Raw genomic sequence first — 12,383 nt, 5'->3', positions numbered from 1 at the left:
ATAAGCTGTGATGTTATATTCTCCTAGGGCTCAAATCAGTCAGGAAAAACACACACCCTCGCTGTTATTCAGGAAGCAGAGAACGAAACCAGAGCTTAATTCTAATTCACTGTCTGGGAGAGCTGAAAGCTCCTGGACCTTTTACACACACACATACACACACACAAGGAAAAAAGTCTTTGGGCTTTGCCTAACACGCAGGCAGCGTATCGACTTTAACCTTTCATGGAAAGGTCTGAGCAAGTCCATCGGGTCCTTCTGGTACTCCTTAGCAGGCGTGTGATGGCTGATTGTCATGTTGATAGGAAGAGGGCAATGAAACAGCGAGAGCGTAGAAAATGAGTCAACGGTTCTTGCTTAGGAGACCCGTGTGGTGTGAATTTGTATCACAGCTTTGGGTAGTGCAAGGTCACAGAGTCCGATCATCTGGCCGGGGTTTCGGTTGTGCTACACCAGTAATGCTGCTTGCGGGGGCTGGCCTGCATTGAGACGAAGATCATCATTTGCAAATGACTCCTGTAGGTCCCTGTCACTAAGCTTGATTCATCAGAGTTTGCTCATTCTGGGCTTTGGATTAGGTCTTTATTAATGACATATCCAGGTTTCATAATGGGAAACATCGTTCTGAAATGCTGGCCCAAAATGATGTGGGTTTGTTATATATAGGAAAACTAATTTAAGTAACTTTATCAGTTTTGTGACTAGTATTAGTAATATTTTTCTTGTCCTTACAGAGCATGTGAAATTGGATTTAAGGTTACTAAAGGCACTTGTCTGATACAAAAGATGGCGTCATTAACATTTTAAAGCACTCACAAGCACTTCTAAGTTTTTATTATAAATTATAAGGTATATACAGTACACCTGATGGCATGGTGTAAACATGCCATAAACAAGCACTGTCAGCACTCAGCTGGAATGACTTCACTACTGTCAGATTCAAGCAGTTGAAAATCCACTTTTGGAGCCTTAAAAGCTCTGAGTTTGCTTTAAAAATAACAAGATTTTCTTAATATTACTGTCTTCTCTTTTTTTCTTCTCTGCAAATGATACATAGCTGTGTATGCATTGCGTCTGAGCACATGCATGGCATGTGACTGTTAAATGTATGCGTGAGTGCAGAAGGGCAGTTTGAATAGGTGCACACTTGGCTATACAGCCTAGAATGTAAGAACGTTGGCGGTGCAATTAATGACGAAACAATCATGCGAAGGACATCTGTATTTCACTGACTGTCTCCGTGAATAGTGCTTTGCTTTCTTTTCTGCTAACGGAATTATCCTAAGTCTCTTGCTGATTTTTCTCAGTAATGTTGCTGAGGTTTTTTTTCTGCAATGACTAATAAAAGACATCCTTGAAGTTCATGGAAGACCAAAAAAACCAAAATGGGGCTGTTACTGCCTGGGAAGTAATTTTGCAATGGATAAAAGGTCAGAGTAGTTTTTTATCAGTGGATTTTCCCGTTGGGAATATTTATCATCTTATAAAGTGCTGCATCTGCGACCTTTGTGAGTATTTTATCAATAACAAAGAACTGAATAATTCTACCATTTTTGAAAAACCACTCATCTATATTTAAACAGTAGGGAAGAGAAAATCTTTGTGCTGAGAGCTTTGGAGGCAAGTTGCATACAGTAAATGTTGTCTCTCTCGGCTGTTGATAACTTATTTGCAGCATTTGGCTGAAGAGGCAACATGATGCAAATAATCTCCATGTTTTATGCAGTGGTAATTAATTCAGTTGTACTCAGATTTACATTCTTTTGAATGTCTGTCAGTCATTAGCACCAGTGACCATGGTACTCTCTGTCGGTGCCGGGACGGAGGACGGCGCTGTGCGGTGGCGCGGGGAGCGCCGGGCTCCGGCTCCGCACAGTTCCCGCCTGCCCTCGTCGTGCCCACGAGACACCCGAAACACTGCGTCCCCCCGTGTCCCCCTGCAACCCACCTTGGGGAGATGTGAGGGAGCCTTAATCTGAGCTAGTGTCAGAGCCTCCCCGCAAAGCCAGGCCCAAGACTGCTTCTGGTCCTCTGTGTTTGTGAGATGGATCCTGTCCACAGAAGGCTGTTGGGCTTTTTGTTGTTTGTGTTTTCTTTTTAATTCAGTGCTGTTTGTTCAGTTGAGTGATGTATTTACAACGTTCTGCATTTTCCTCTAGGACATCAAGGCATTTGAAGTTGGATGGAAAGCTTGAGTGTTTTTGAGTGTACGATTAAGTCACGGCATAGCACACCAGAGCTTAATTTTCACAAAGGAGAAGGAAATCTGCTGAGAAACCGGGCAAGTGTGGAGGATCTCTAGGCTCTTTTAGGCGTATTCAACCTGATTAAATTTGAGAAATTTTACTAGCTAGAGCAGGCAATTTACAGGGTTACTTAAAATTTGTTTGGGAGGGAAATAACTTGATCTTAACCAACTGTGTTTTGAAAGTCAAAACATGTTTGTATAGAGGGAGGAGTACACCAGAGTAATAATTAAAAGACTGCTTGTATTATTAATAATCTGATTATACAAAAGTGAACACTCAACCAGTTTCTAATTCTAAGATTAATTGCACTGGGTTAGCCAATTAGTGGGCATTGAATAAACCTGCAAGAATGACTTGCTTTTTGAAACTTTTATCAGAGGCAAAGCTGGGGTTGAATCCCAGTCTCATTAGCCGTGTAAATAGCTACAGCCGCTCTGGTTCAAACAGCCGAGCGGCAACACTCAGACGCTCTTCAGTTATCACAGGAATTGCCATCAGCGTAAGAGCAGCCCGTTTTTCTTAATGAGATGCTGCAGTCTGACACTAGGTGTGGTGGTATTTCATGGTAAATCAGGGAGGTGTGATAACATGAATTAATGGAGCAACTGTTTGGAGATATCACTCATACCTGTGCATATATGTGGACTCAATTGCAGTTAAAGACTGTGTGGCATCTTTTTTGCACTTTTTAAATTTTCTTTTCTCTCCTCCCCTCCTTGTTGTCATTTGGGCTGTGGAAGTTGGGCAGGGAAGCTGGTGGTGAAGGGCTGAGATGTCCTGGTGCTCCCGTGCAAGCCGAGCGGGAAGGGGCTGCTGCACAGAGGGGGGTGGGAGCTTTCCCAAATATGGGTGGGCACAAAGACAGTTTTTACTCTAGGTGAATCATATTTTTAGAGAAATGCCATTATACCCAGAAATGTGTTTTAATGGCATACGTATAATGGTGTTTGTCCCGATCCACTACCTTTGGCACAGCTTGTGAGGTTTCTCTCTTTGCAAGTACCTGGACATGACCTTGATCTGTAGAATCTGCAAAACTAAGGGAAGAGATGGGCTTTTTATTTAAAATACCCACTTCTCAGTCTACCGAGCCATGCTGAGGGGAAATTGTGAGTATTTTGTAGGCTCACTAGTAGCGCTCAGGTAACAAGGCTGCATTTTGCAGCGACTGTCCAGTAGCAGAATTCTGTATGACCGAATTATTTTTTCAAAGTTCCTTTAAAAATGTTTTAAAACGTTTTGGTGAAAGTCTAGTGTTTGAATTTAGAGACATTTAATAATTTGCATTGGTGGAAGTCTGAACGTTCCCCATGTTTTCTCAGAGAACTGAGAAAGAACCTTTGAATAACTAAAATCTATTTTTTTCTGTTCAGGTAATATTACCTCCATTCCTCAATTTTGTACATGTGTCTCATTATATTTGATATTATGTTATTTTCATCCTTTTCATGTTTCTAAGAAGAGCATTATGAGTGCATCAGACAGAACATTAATGAACATAAATTTCCTGCCACCCACTAGGCACTTGCAGAGAATTATAATGCTTTATAGGCAATATTAAGTTAGGGGTGACAAAATTACATTAAAGTGGCTTATTGCTAATGTTTGAATTTAACAGCCAGGGTTGGGGCTGATGTGATGACCAGCTGCAAACATTATCACAATCTATGTTTTCAGCTGGTAAGATCTTAGCATAAAAAGCTCTTAAGAAAAACAGCATGAACAAAATTCAATAAAAAGGTAATTTGGGGGGAAATGATGATTACTTCCTAACATGCAGCTGTGTTCCACTTCCGTATTTTTGAGTTAGAAGGAAAAATTAAATCTTCAAAGCACATATCCCCTCAAAAATGTTAAGACTGTTTCTTAATGAACAAAACAGTTCAGGAAAATATAAAGGGGACTGAGGGTTAGATTTAAACCTAAACAAACTTGATGAAAACTAAAATGTTCTGGTTAGGCTTGTCTTTCTATTTTTTGTCATGTGCTAAATGAGAAAAATAGAGCAAAAATACTATCAGAAGTGTTTCAATATTTTTATGCTGCCTTCAACAGAAGGTATTAGTTCCCTGCAAGATTTTGCATTTAGCTTTTTGCTAAAGATATCAGAATAAATGCTAAAACATTTTTGGTGAGGTTGTGTTAATTGATCTTTATATAGCAATAGCATACAAAGCAAGTACACTGACCACTGGATTCAGAATAACTAGAAATGAAAGCCCAACTTACATGAACCCTGTTGTGCTGACTGTCATATGGTGGCTTCTAAATTGTATAGCTCAGTAAATTCTGCAAAATTATTCACAAATTATTGAAAGGGATTCTGTTTCATTCCTATGCAACCAAGCAGATCCTCAGATCTTTTAGATATTTACTTAGGGCTGAGAAAATAGAACAAAAAACCCTTCAGCACGTGTGGTGAAGTTGGGGGGGGGGGGAAGCTACTAAGCTTCTGCTGTTTCTGTTTTTATATTCCTCTAGCAGTTTTGTGATTGAGTTATAATTGATTAACATTCTCAGAAAATGAATTTCAAGGTTATGTGAATGAGCCGCATGCTCGTGGCAACATCTGCAGGAGCATTACTCTTTCTGGTGGAGTGCGTATCTGGGTGTATTTAAGCAGCCTAGTATCCTAATGTATGTACACAAGGCTATTGCATGCAACCCTCATTCATTATGTGCACCTCCTGCTTGTTGAGTTTTTCCTTGAATTTAATTTTAAGCTCTTCGTGAAAGGAACTGTCAGCTCCCCTGATTTTGCAGATATTAGAGCCCCAGAGCTCTGGTTTGGGGGCATGGACGTATCACTGTGAAACGAATATCACTGTTGTGCTGGAAATGCTTGCACAGTCACTCATTTGGGAACACAAACACTGCCATGTGATTTATGGATAATAACACTTAATCTGTTTTACATTCTTAATGTTTGATATTAAATTTTGTTTTGTTTCTCTGAGCTACTTTAAAACAGCGTGATTCAAACAAGTTCAAGGATGACCTAGGAGTCAAGCTGCACCAAACAGACATGTGAAATGCACAGCCTGGAAAAGTCTGTAAAAGTGGGTGAATCTGAATCATCCCTACAACTCTGTCATTGAACTGACCCTGTTATACAAAACTATAAATAACCCCGTGACGTCTGGGGTCTAGCTGGGCGGATCTAGGCGCAGTAAGATAGCTAGTCCAGGCAGCTTGCCTGGAACAGCTGTAGAATGAGAAATAATGAAATAAAATAGCTGTAATCAAAAAAGACACGCTTCCTAATGTTCCAGTGATAGCAGAGTGCAAACAAGGAGAAAAAAATTGAGCAATTTGAGACCAAATGTCAGAAATTGAAAGTCCAAGAGTGACCCTCCCAAACCTGTTTAATGCGGTTTGACACAACCTATTGTTTGATCTTGCTTGTCAGTGTTGCAAAACACGTTTTCAGACGTCTTGAGGCGCTTGTCATCTTGGAGTAGCATCTCTCCCGCAATATTTGCTGGCAAATGAATTGCAGAAATAATTAAAAAAATGAGTCGGCACTCCTGCTAGCCAAACAGCAAACTGTCAAGGAATCTATGAATGTAAACTTTTAAGAAGTAATATCAGAATTCTAGGGCTGTATCAGGAGCCTCATCCGTCTGACTACTTTTTATGGTAGGTTTCTGCTGGTAGTGATAATATACCTCCCTCCTGCATTGGATAGCTTTTTATTAGGTGTCTGACAGTTTCCATGTGTCTAAAATCAATCCAGAAAACTCAGAGAGGTGGCTACCGCACACAGTTAATCTACACGGGCCAGAAGTGCCCCCCCCCTTTTTTTTTCTTGTCATCTGACCAGTGACAGTAATCATGGTTCATGCAACAGATACTTACCTGTCTGGAATGTGGCATAATATACTACTATTCTCCTAAAGTTATTTTACTTTTATTTTATGTTATCTTATTATGAATACTAAGTAAAAGGGAGTCAAATTCTTTTTCCAGTTGCATCCGTTTCAACCCATTAACTTTACGGAGGACTTAGAGTGCTTGGAGCAGAGCACGTCATTTGGTTGAGTATAACATTTCTGTGATGTTTGTGTGATGCTGTACTAAATGCAGCAGTGTTTGTGCAGTGTTTTGAGATGTTATCATGATAGGCACCTCTGTGCCAATCATTCTGAACCAAAGAAGAGTTGGCTGATTTTTTGCCCATGTTTTCAGAGCCAAACTCAGAAGAGCTCAGTCTGACTCACTGAAAAGTTCTTGCCTGGCTTTTTCATTCTGACTGTCAAAACATTAAAGATGTGATCCAAAAGCCATTTAGACAGTGGCTGTGCTCAGCCGGGTAAGTAGGAGGTCTGTTCCCTACTACCAGCATCTTCCAAAATTTCCTCTTTCTTCTCTACTACACAGGACTGAACCTCCTGTTTCATGAATCGTTTCCTCATTTTTCAGCTCCCCTACCTTTTTTTTCTTTTTCTCACATATCCATGCAGTACAGGACTTCCTTCAGGTTAGGCAATGCTTGATGTTTTATTGGATGCATCTGAGTCTTAGAGCTCTTCATTTCCATCCAAGTCTAGATGGAAAAAGGGATGGCAAAATTTAGACTGAATAACAGTTGCTGCTTTATATTTGCTGCTGTGTATCTTCAAAATTCTTTGCATCCACAGACTCAAGAAGTCTGGAGAGATGGGTAAGTTAACATAATTTAAGATAAAATGATTTTCATTGCACCCAACCGCAGTGCCAAGTGTTTTGAATGCATATTGGATTGTAGTGTTGTTTACGTGAAAACTCTGGAAACAGCCTAGATACAGGAAGATACTTAAATTCCCTCCTCTCTTCTCTTCTCCCCCAGGAATTATTTAGTGCTTAGTGTCTCCAAAGCTTAATAGAATCTTCCTTACTGTAAATTTTAATAGGGCAGTACTGCAAAATATCAAAATGCCAGTATATATTTTCTAAATATTTAACAAGATTCTATTGCTCAATTATTTAGATTGCTTCCAGAGTTCCCTTGAAACAGATTTAAAGTTTTGCATGGATTTATACAAACTACAAGGTAAAGTAAACTATACAAATAACGTGTGTGTACTGACATCAATGAATGTAGCAAAGATTACAGTCAGACTTCCAAATTAAAATTCAAGGAATTTTCATCTGCTAAATCAGATAAAAATACTAGAAATTACAAAGTGGAACTGGAAATGTTTTATTAATGTTTTGGCTTTTCTTTACCAATGATGTTTTACTTGTTTTCTTTTTTTCTTCTATCAAACATTATTCTGTATACATTCTTTTGCTTTTGCAGTTCTCTTGACAGCATATAAAATTAAAAAATAAAATTTAATCTGGGCCTGTGTACACTGTGAATTTTAGGTCACAGACTTTAATCTCAGAATATTTTATCCAGTGTAAAACACTTCTTTATGTGGGAGCCAACCTATGGCTTCTACGTAACAGAAAGAGCAGTTAAATAAGAGATCGGTAGGAGAAAGCAGGCGGGTGTTCAGGTCTTCTCCACAGTCAGGTAAGAAGAGTTTAGGCAGGATGAGGAGCATGAAAAATGCAGCTTTGTCTGCTGATAAACCACATTTATCACCACTGTGTTCGCGTCTGGCCAGGTTTGCGCTGGCTCGTTGCTCTGCGGCTCCCGTGAAGGAGAGCTCCATTTAGGTTAATGAGTCTACGGTCTACGCTCGTTTTTGCTGGTTTTACCTGGTACGTTAAACAACCAGCATGAAGTGAAATGCCAAAAGGATTCTCTAACTCTAGGTTTTCTCCAAAACTACACTAATCACTAACTGTTCACAGAGGTTATTACTTTTATCCTTCCCCAAGGTAATAAAATCTACCAACATGTATTGTTAACCCTGTGAGTTTTGCATTAATTACATAAATAAACACAAGCCTGATTGACTGCCCTTATTTATTCAGTAGTACTCAATGGGGGATAGGGTTATCATGTGGTAATGAGTCCCAGTCGTGTCACATCATTCACCAGATAGACGAATTCCTTGAATTCAGAATCAAAATAACAAGAACCACCCCGGATTGGGCTGAAACAAAATACCCCTTGGAGACCCCAGCTTTGTTTTGGGGATTTTCCCCCCCATGTCACAATATATTATTTATAGCAATAGCATACGTAAATGAGCATTCTTATATTCCCCCTTTTCTCGTCGTGGCAAGAACATCAGGGAGTTCATTATGTAGCCTATTCATTTTAAGTTTTCAATTATAATTTTGTCTGGAGCTCTAGTACAAAAAGCTCTCCCCACCAAAGAGATCACAAGAGTGTTGAGTCAGATTTTAAAACAGCAAGGAACAAAACTCCATCTAAACTTCTTTCCTTTTAGCTGGAGCCTCTTTCCTTGCAAGTCTAGCCATTCTGCCTTATTCTGGCAGTGAGCCAGACCAATATACCTGCAAAAAGCAGCATTTCCTCCAGTGCAGTTTTATTTTATGGTACATAAACTGCAGAATTCCAGAACGTCCCCATTCGGCTACGTTGATCTCTGCAAACCATTACTGGTGTTGGAAGTTTTCAGCAGTGTGTTCCACGCCACACGTCTGCATGACTAGTTAGGATGCTTCCTTACTCCTCTGTGACAGTTTGCAAATTAATTGGTAAACAGTAATCCAAGACCTTAAAAATACATTGCATCTGAATTTTTTAGTATTTTAAAGACAAGTTTTTACACTAGACTTGTTTAGTATTCATAAACTCCTGCTCAAGGTTTACTTATTATTTATTATGTACTTTCTTATTTATTCTCCTGTTTTATTTTTAAAAGAAACATTAAAAATTTTTGAATCACCCCCTATTGACAAACATTTTAGCTTGTTATAAACAGATTTTCTCCCTCTAGCCACCCACCGCTTACAAGAAGTCTGGGAAGATACACATCCCTTGAACATCTGCAAGTCCAGGCTCTCTTCAGCCTGGGATGGGAGGATTGCAGCAATGAAAATTCCTCCCCTGTCAAGCCCAAAGCTGTCCAGAGTAGCCCCTCATCTATGCTCAGTGCCAAGGAGAGCCGCAGATGGGGTCCCCCTGAGAGATTTGCTCCCTGTGACCAGTATCAGCTAGAAATCAGGTCTAAGTGGTCCCAATGTGAACTCCACGTTGAGCAGGGTAAGGCCTTCATCTTCCTGCTGCCATTCTTCCTTCTTCTCTCCTCCAACACGGAGGCAAATAAGGCCCAAATGCTCCCTATTTTTACTTTCTCCCCTGCACTCTATTGCAGCCCTCAAGAGCAGAGTTTAATGGCAATCTTTATAACCCCTGTCAAAACTCATACTTTTAAAACAATAGGAGGAGAATTATCAGGGGACTGCATGTCTGGCATGGGGCAATTTCACTTTCTAGCTAGAAGGAAAATCCAGGACACTTAAAAATATAAACCAATTTCTTCCAGTTATTTTTCACTTTAAGACAGTAAGGCAGCTTGTAAAGCCCATCAAATGCCTGATGTGAGCTCTAATGAGTTTTAACCTTGCTTTTTGCACAAAAAGCTTTGCAGACTTCCTGTGCTCTTTGAAAAATGTGGCATTTACTGATGCACAGATTGCTTCAAAACCACTCTATAAAATCCCTATGGACACAAGCACTGCTAATATTCATGTGCTAGCATTTGAATCTTCCTAGAAATGCAGTTTTTAGCTCCATTTTTTGCTTCCTACTACATCCAGGAGGTGAGTTGATCAGTGACTGTATCAACAGAAGGCTACCATCATGAGTATGTCGCTTTTTCCTGAGTGCCTCATAGTTTTCCAACATCCTCTCAGAATTCAGATAAGAGGAGTTGTTTTATTCTCCTTGATCAGGTATTCTAGAAGGAGACATAGACCTGAACACAATGTCATATGTTTAAAATGCTGACAGGCTGATTTAGCACTTATTGACAACTTAGGTACACACTGTAATCATGCTTCAAACACTGTCTAGATTAGTGCTATAGAAATAGTGCTCAGGAAGTCATTCTTTCAGCAGTCTCGGTGACAAACTTCAGGATTAAACTCATAAATAGTGCGATAAGGTTCTTAAAAAAAAAATGTGGGAGATATCAGCATAAGCTCTGTGTATGTTCTTTTTTTTTCATAAGTAGTGGGTATGTGATATTACATAGTAAATTATGTAGTAAATAACACGTAATACTGAATGTTGAATGTAGAGTAGGAATGTCTCTAGTCTACATGTAGAAAAAGCTGTTGGCTCTGCCCAGAAGCCTGGTTTACTGAAGAGGGGAAAGGGAAACGCATCCCGCCTCCGGCTCCCAGCTCTCCTCTGGCTGGAAGGGCAGGGGAGCTTCCTGCAGTAAAAGGGAAATTTTGGAAATGGCTTAGGGAAGTCTGTCACAGGATGGATTTAGTGATAGAAGGAAGGAAGAGAATATGTATCTCATGCCAACCCCTTCAATTCCCATTTGTATCTTGAGAGAGATTTTAACAACTGTGGCTTGTTGTCATTTAAGCTGGTGCCCTGATGAGGTGGTGGTTCTCCCTGAAGAACATGGGAATCTTCCCCGCCATTTCTTCTGTACTGCAGCCCTGGTGATGTTCATCTCTAGATCAGTGTTCGCAATATGAAAGCTCATTCCTTGAGTCAGACAGACCAGATCACCTTCTTTAAAGCCATATTAGCTTTCACTATGCCAGGATTATTTATACAGTGTTAAATGTAGCTTTTAAGTTCCAGCATAGTATAATGCCAAATTTTTTTTTTTTTTAAACGAACTCTTCCCTGCACAACTTTCTGTTATCTGGCCATTTGCCTTCATGCCTGCCTCTCTTAATTTAAAGATGTAGAAGAAGAGCAAACAGCACCTGGACCAAACCAGACTGACCAGAATTTCTGAGTGTCCGAATAGGCTAGTGGCAAACTGAGCCCACTTTACGCATACTTGGGTGTTGCCTTATATTTACACAGTGAAGGCTGTTTGGTACGAACTTTTGCAAACTGTCCTAGGAGGACCTGTCCTTGTTGCTGGGTCTGACTTTCCCTTCTCATTTCTGCTGTTTGCTAGTCCGGGGCGAAGGTAGGGTGAGGGGAGGCTGAACAAACTCCCGGAGGAGAGCTCCCCTCTGGGTCACGAAACACAGGGCGTCCCTCAGCCTCGAGCGTCGGTGGTGCTCTTCCTAGCCGTTCCTGTACGCCTGCCTGTTCCCCTCCCTTGGCGTCCACTGTTTGTCCACCGCCGGGACAGAACCAGGACCTGGGCAGACCTTTTGTTTTACATGCATATCTAAAGTAGTCTGACTGCTCTTATATCACCTAAATAGACTTCTTCCCTCTTCCGGCTGTAGCCCGTCTATTTTGGGTGCATTTACACACTCATTTACCAGTCGTGACCTCTCTCCTTTGCTCTTGCTTGAATTTGTGTGGAGACAGCCCACGCAAAGAGGTGTGGAAATATCAGCCCGTGCCTTACAAACAGAGGTCAGCACATGGCTGAGTCCGTGCTGATACGTACGCTTTCTTGTTGTTTTCTGCGTGCTTACATAGGCATTACTGACAAGAATAGTGAAGGTTGCTGGGTGGGAACAACTACAACTCACAGCGCTCTGTTTCTGCCGTCTTGGCTCTGCCACGGAAGAAAAAGAGCAGGAGTTGCAGGCATTTTCTCCGTTGGCGGTGGTGTGCGTACGCAGAGGACACGGAGGCTTTCCGCAGCAGTCAGGCTCCGGGGTGTCCCCGTGTAGGGCTCGCGGGCTCGCGCCTTGCCGGGACCCGCTACACTGAAGGAGGAGTCCGGCCCCAAGCGCGGACCCACGCTCGCTGCAGCACTGCCTAGGTGCACCTCGCCCCACGCTGCTTTATTTAGGCTTTTTGCCAATATCTATGCTGCATTAATAGCTGAATATAACTTAAAATGGCACAAAGGTGCCAGCCCCCCGCAGACCCAGGTGTCATGCAGGTTGCTCAGCTGCCCCGGGGCGCGAGGGAGCCCGCGGCCGTCCCTGGGGCCGGCGCCTTTGCGGGACCGCGTTGTGCGGGGCTGAGCGACACGGAGCAGCGCGGAAGCCGCTGCCGTGGCATCAGCGGGCGGCGGGACCCTGGCTGAGCGCCCCCGCCACCGCCTGGTCCCCCGGCAGCGGTTCAGCGTCCACCTCTGCAACACGACGTTTGCCTGGCCTAAGTGTTCGGACGCCAAATGTAGT

This window comes from Apteryx mantelli, chromosome 13, assembly GCF_036417845.1.
Source record: "Apteryx mantelli isolate bAptMan1 chromosome 13, bAptMan1.hap1, whole genome shotgun sequence".
NCBI classification, from domain to species: domain Eukaryota; kingdom Metazoa; phylum Chordata; class Aves; order Apterygiformes; family Apterygidae; genus Apteryx; species Apteryx mantelli.
Note: the sequence above shows the minus strand (reverse complement) of the source record.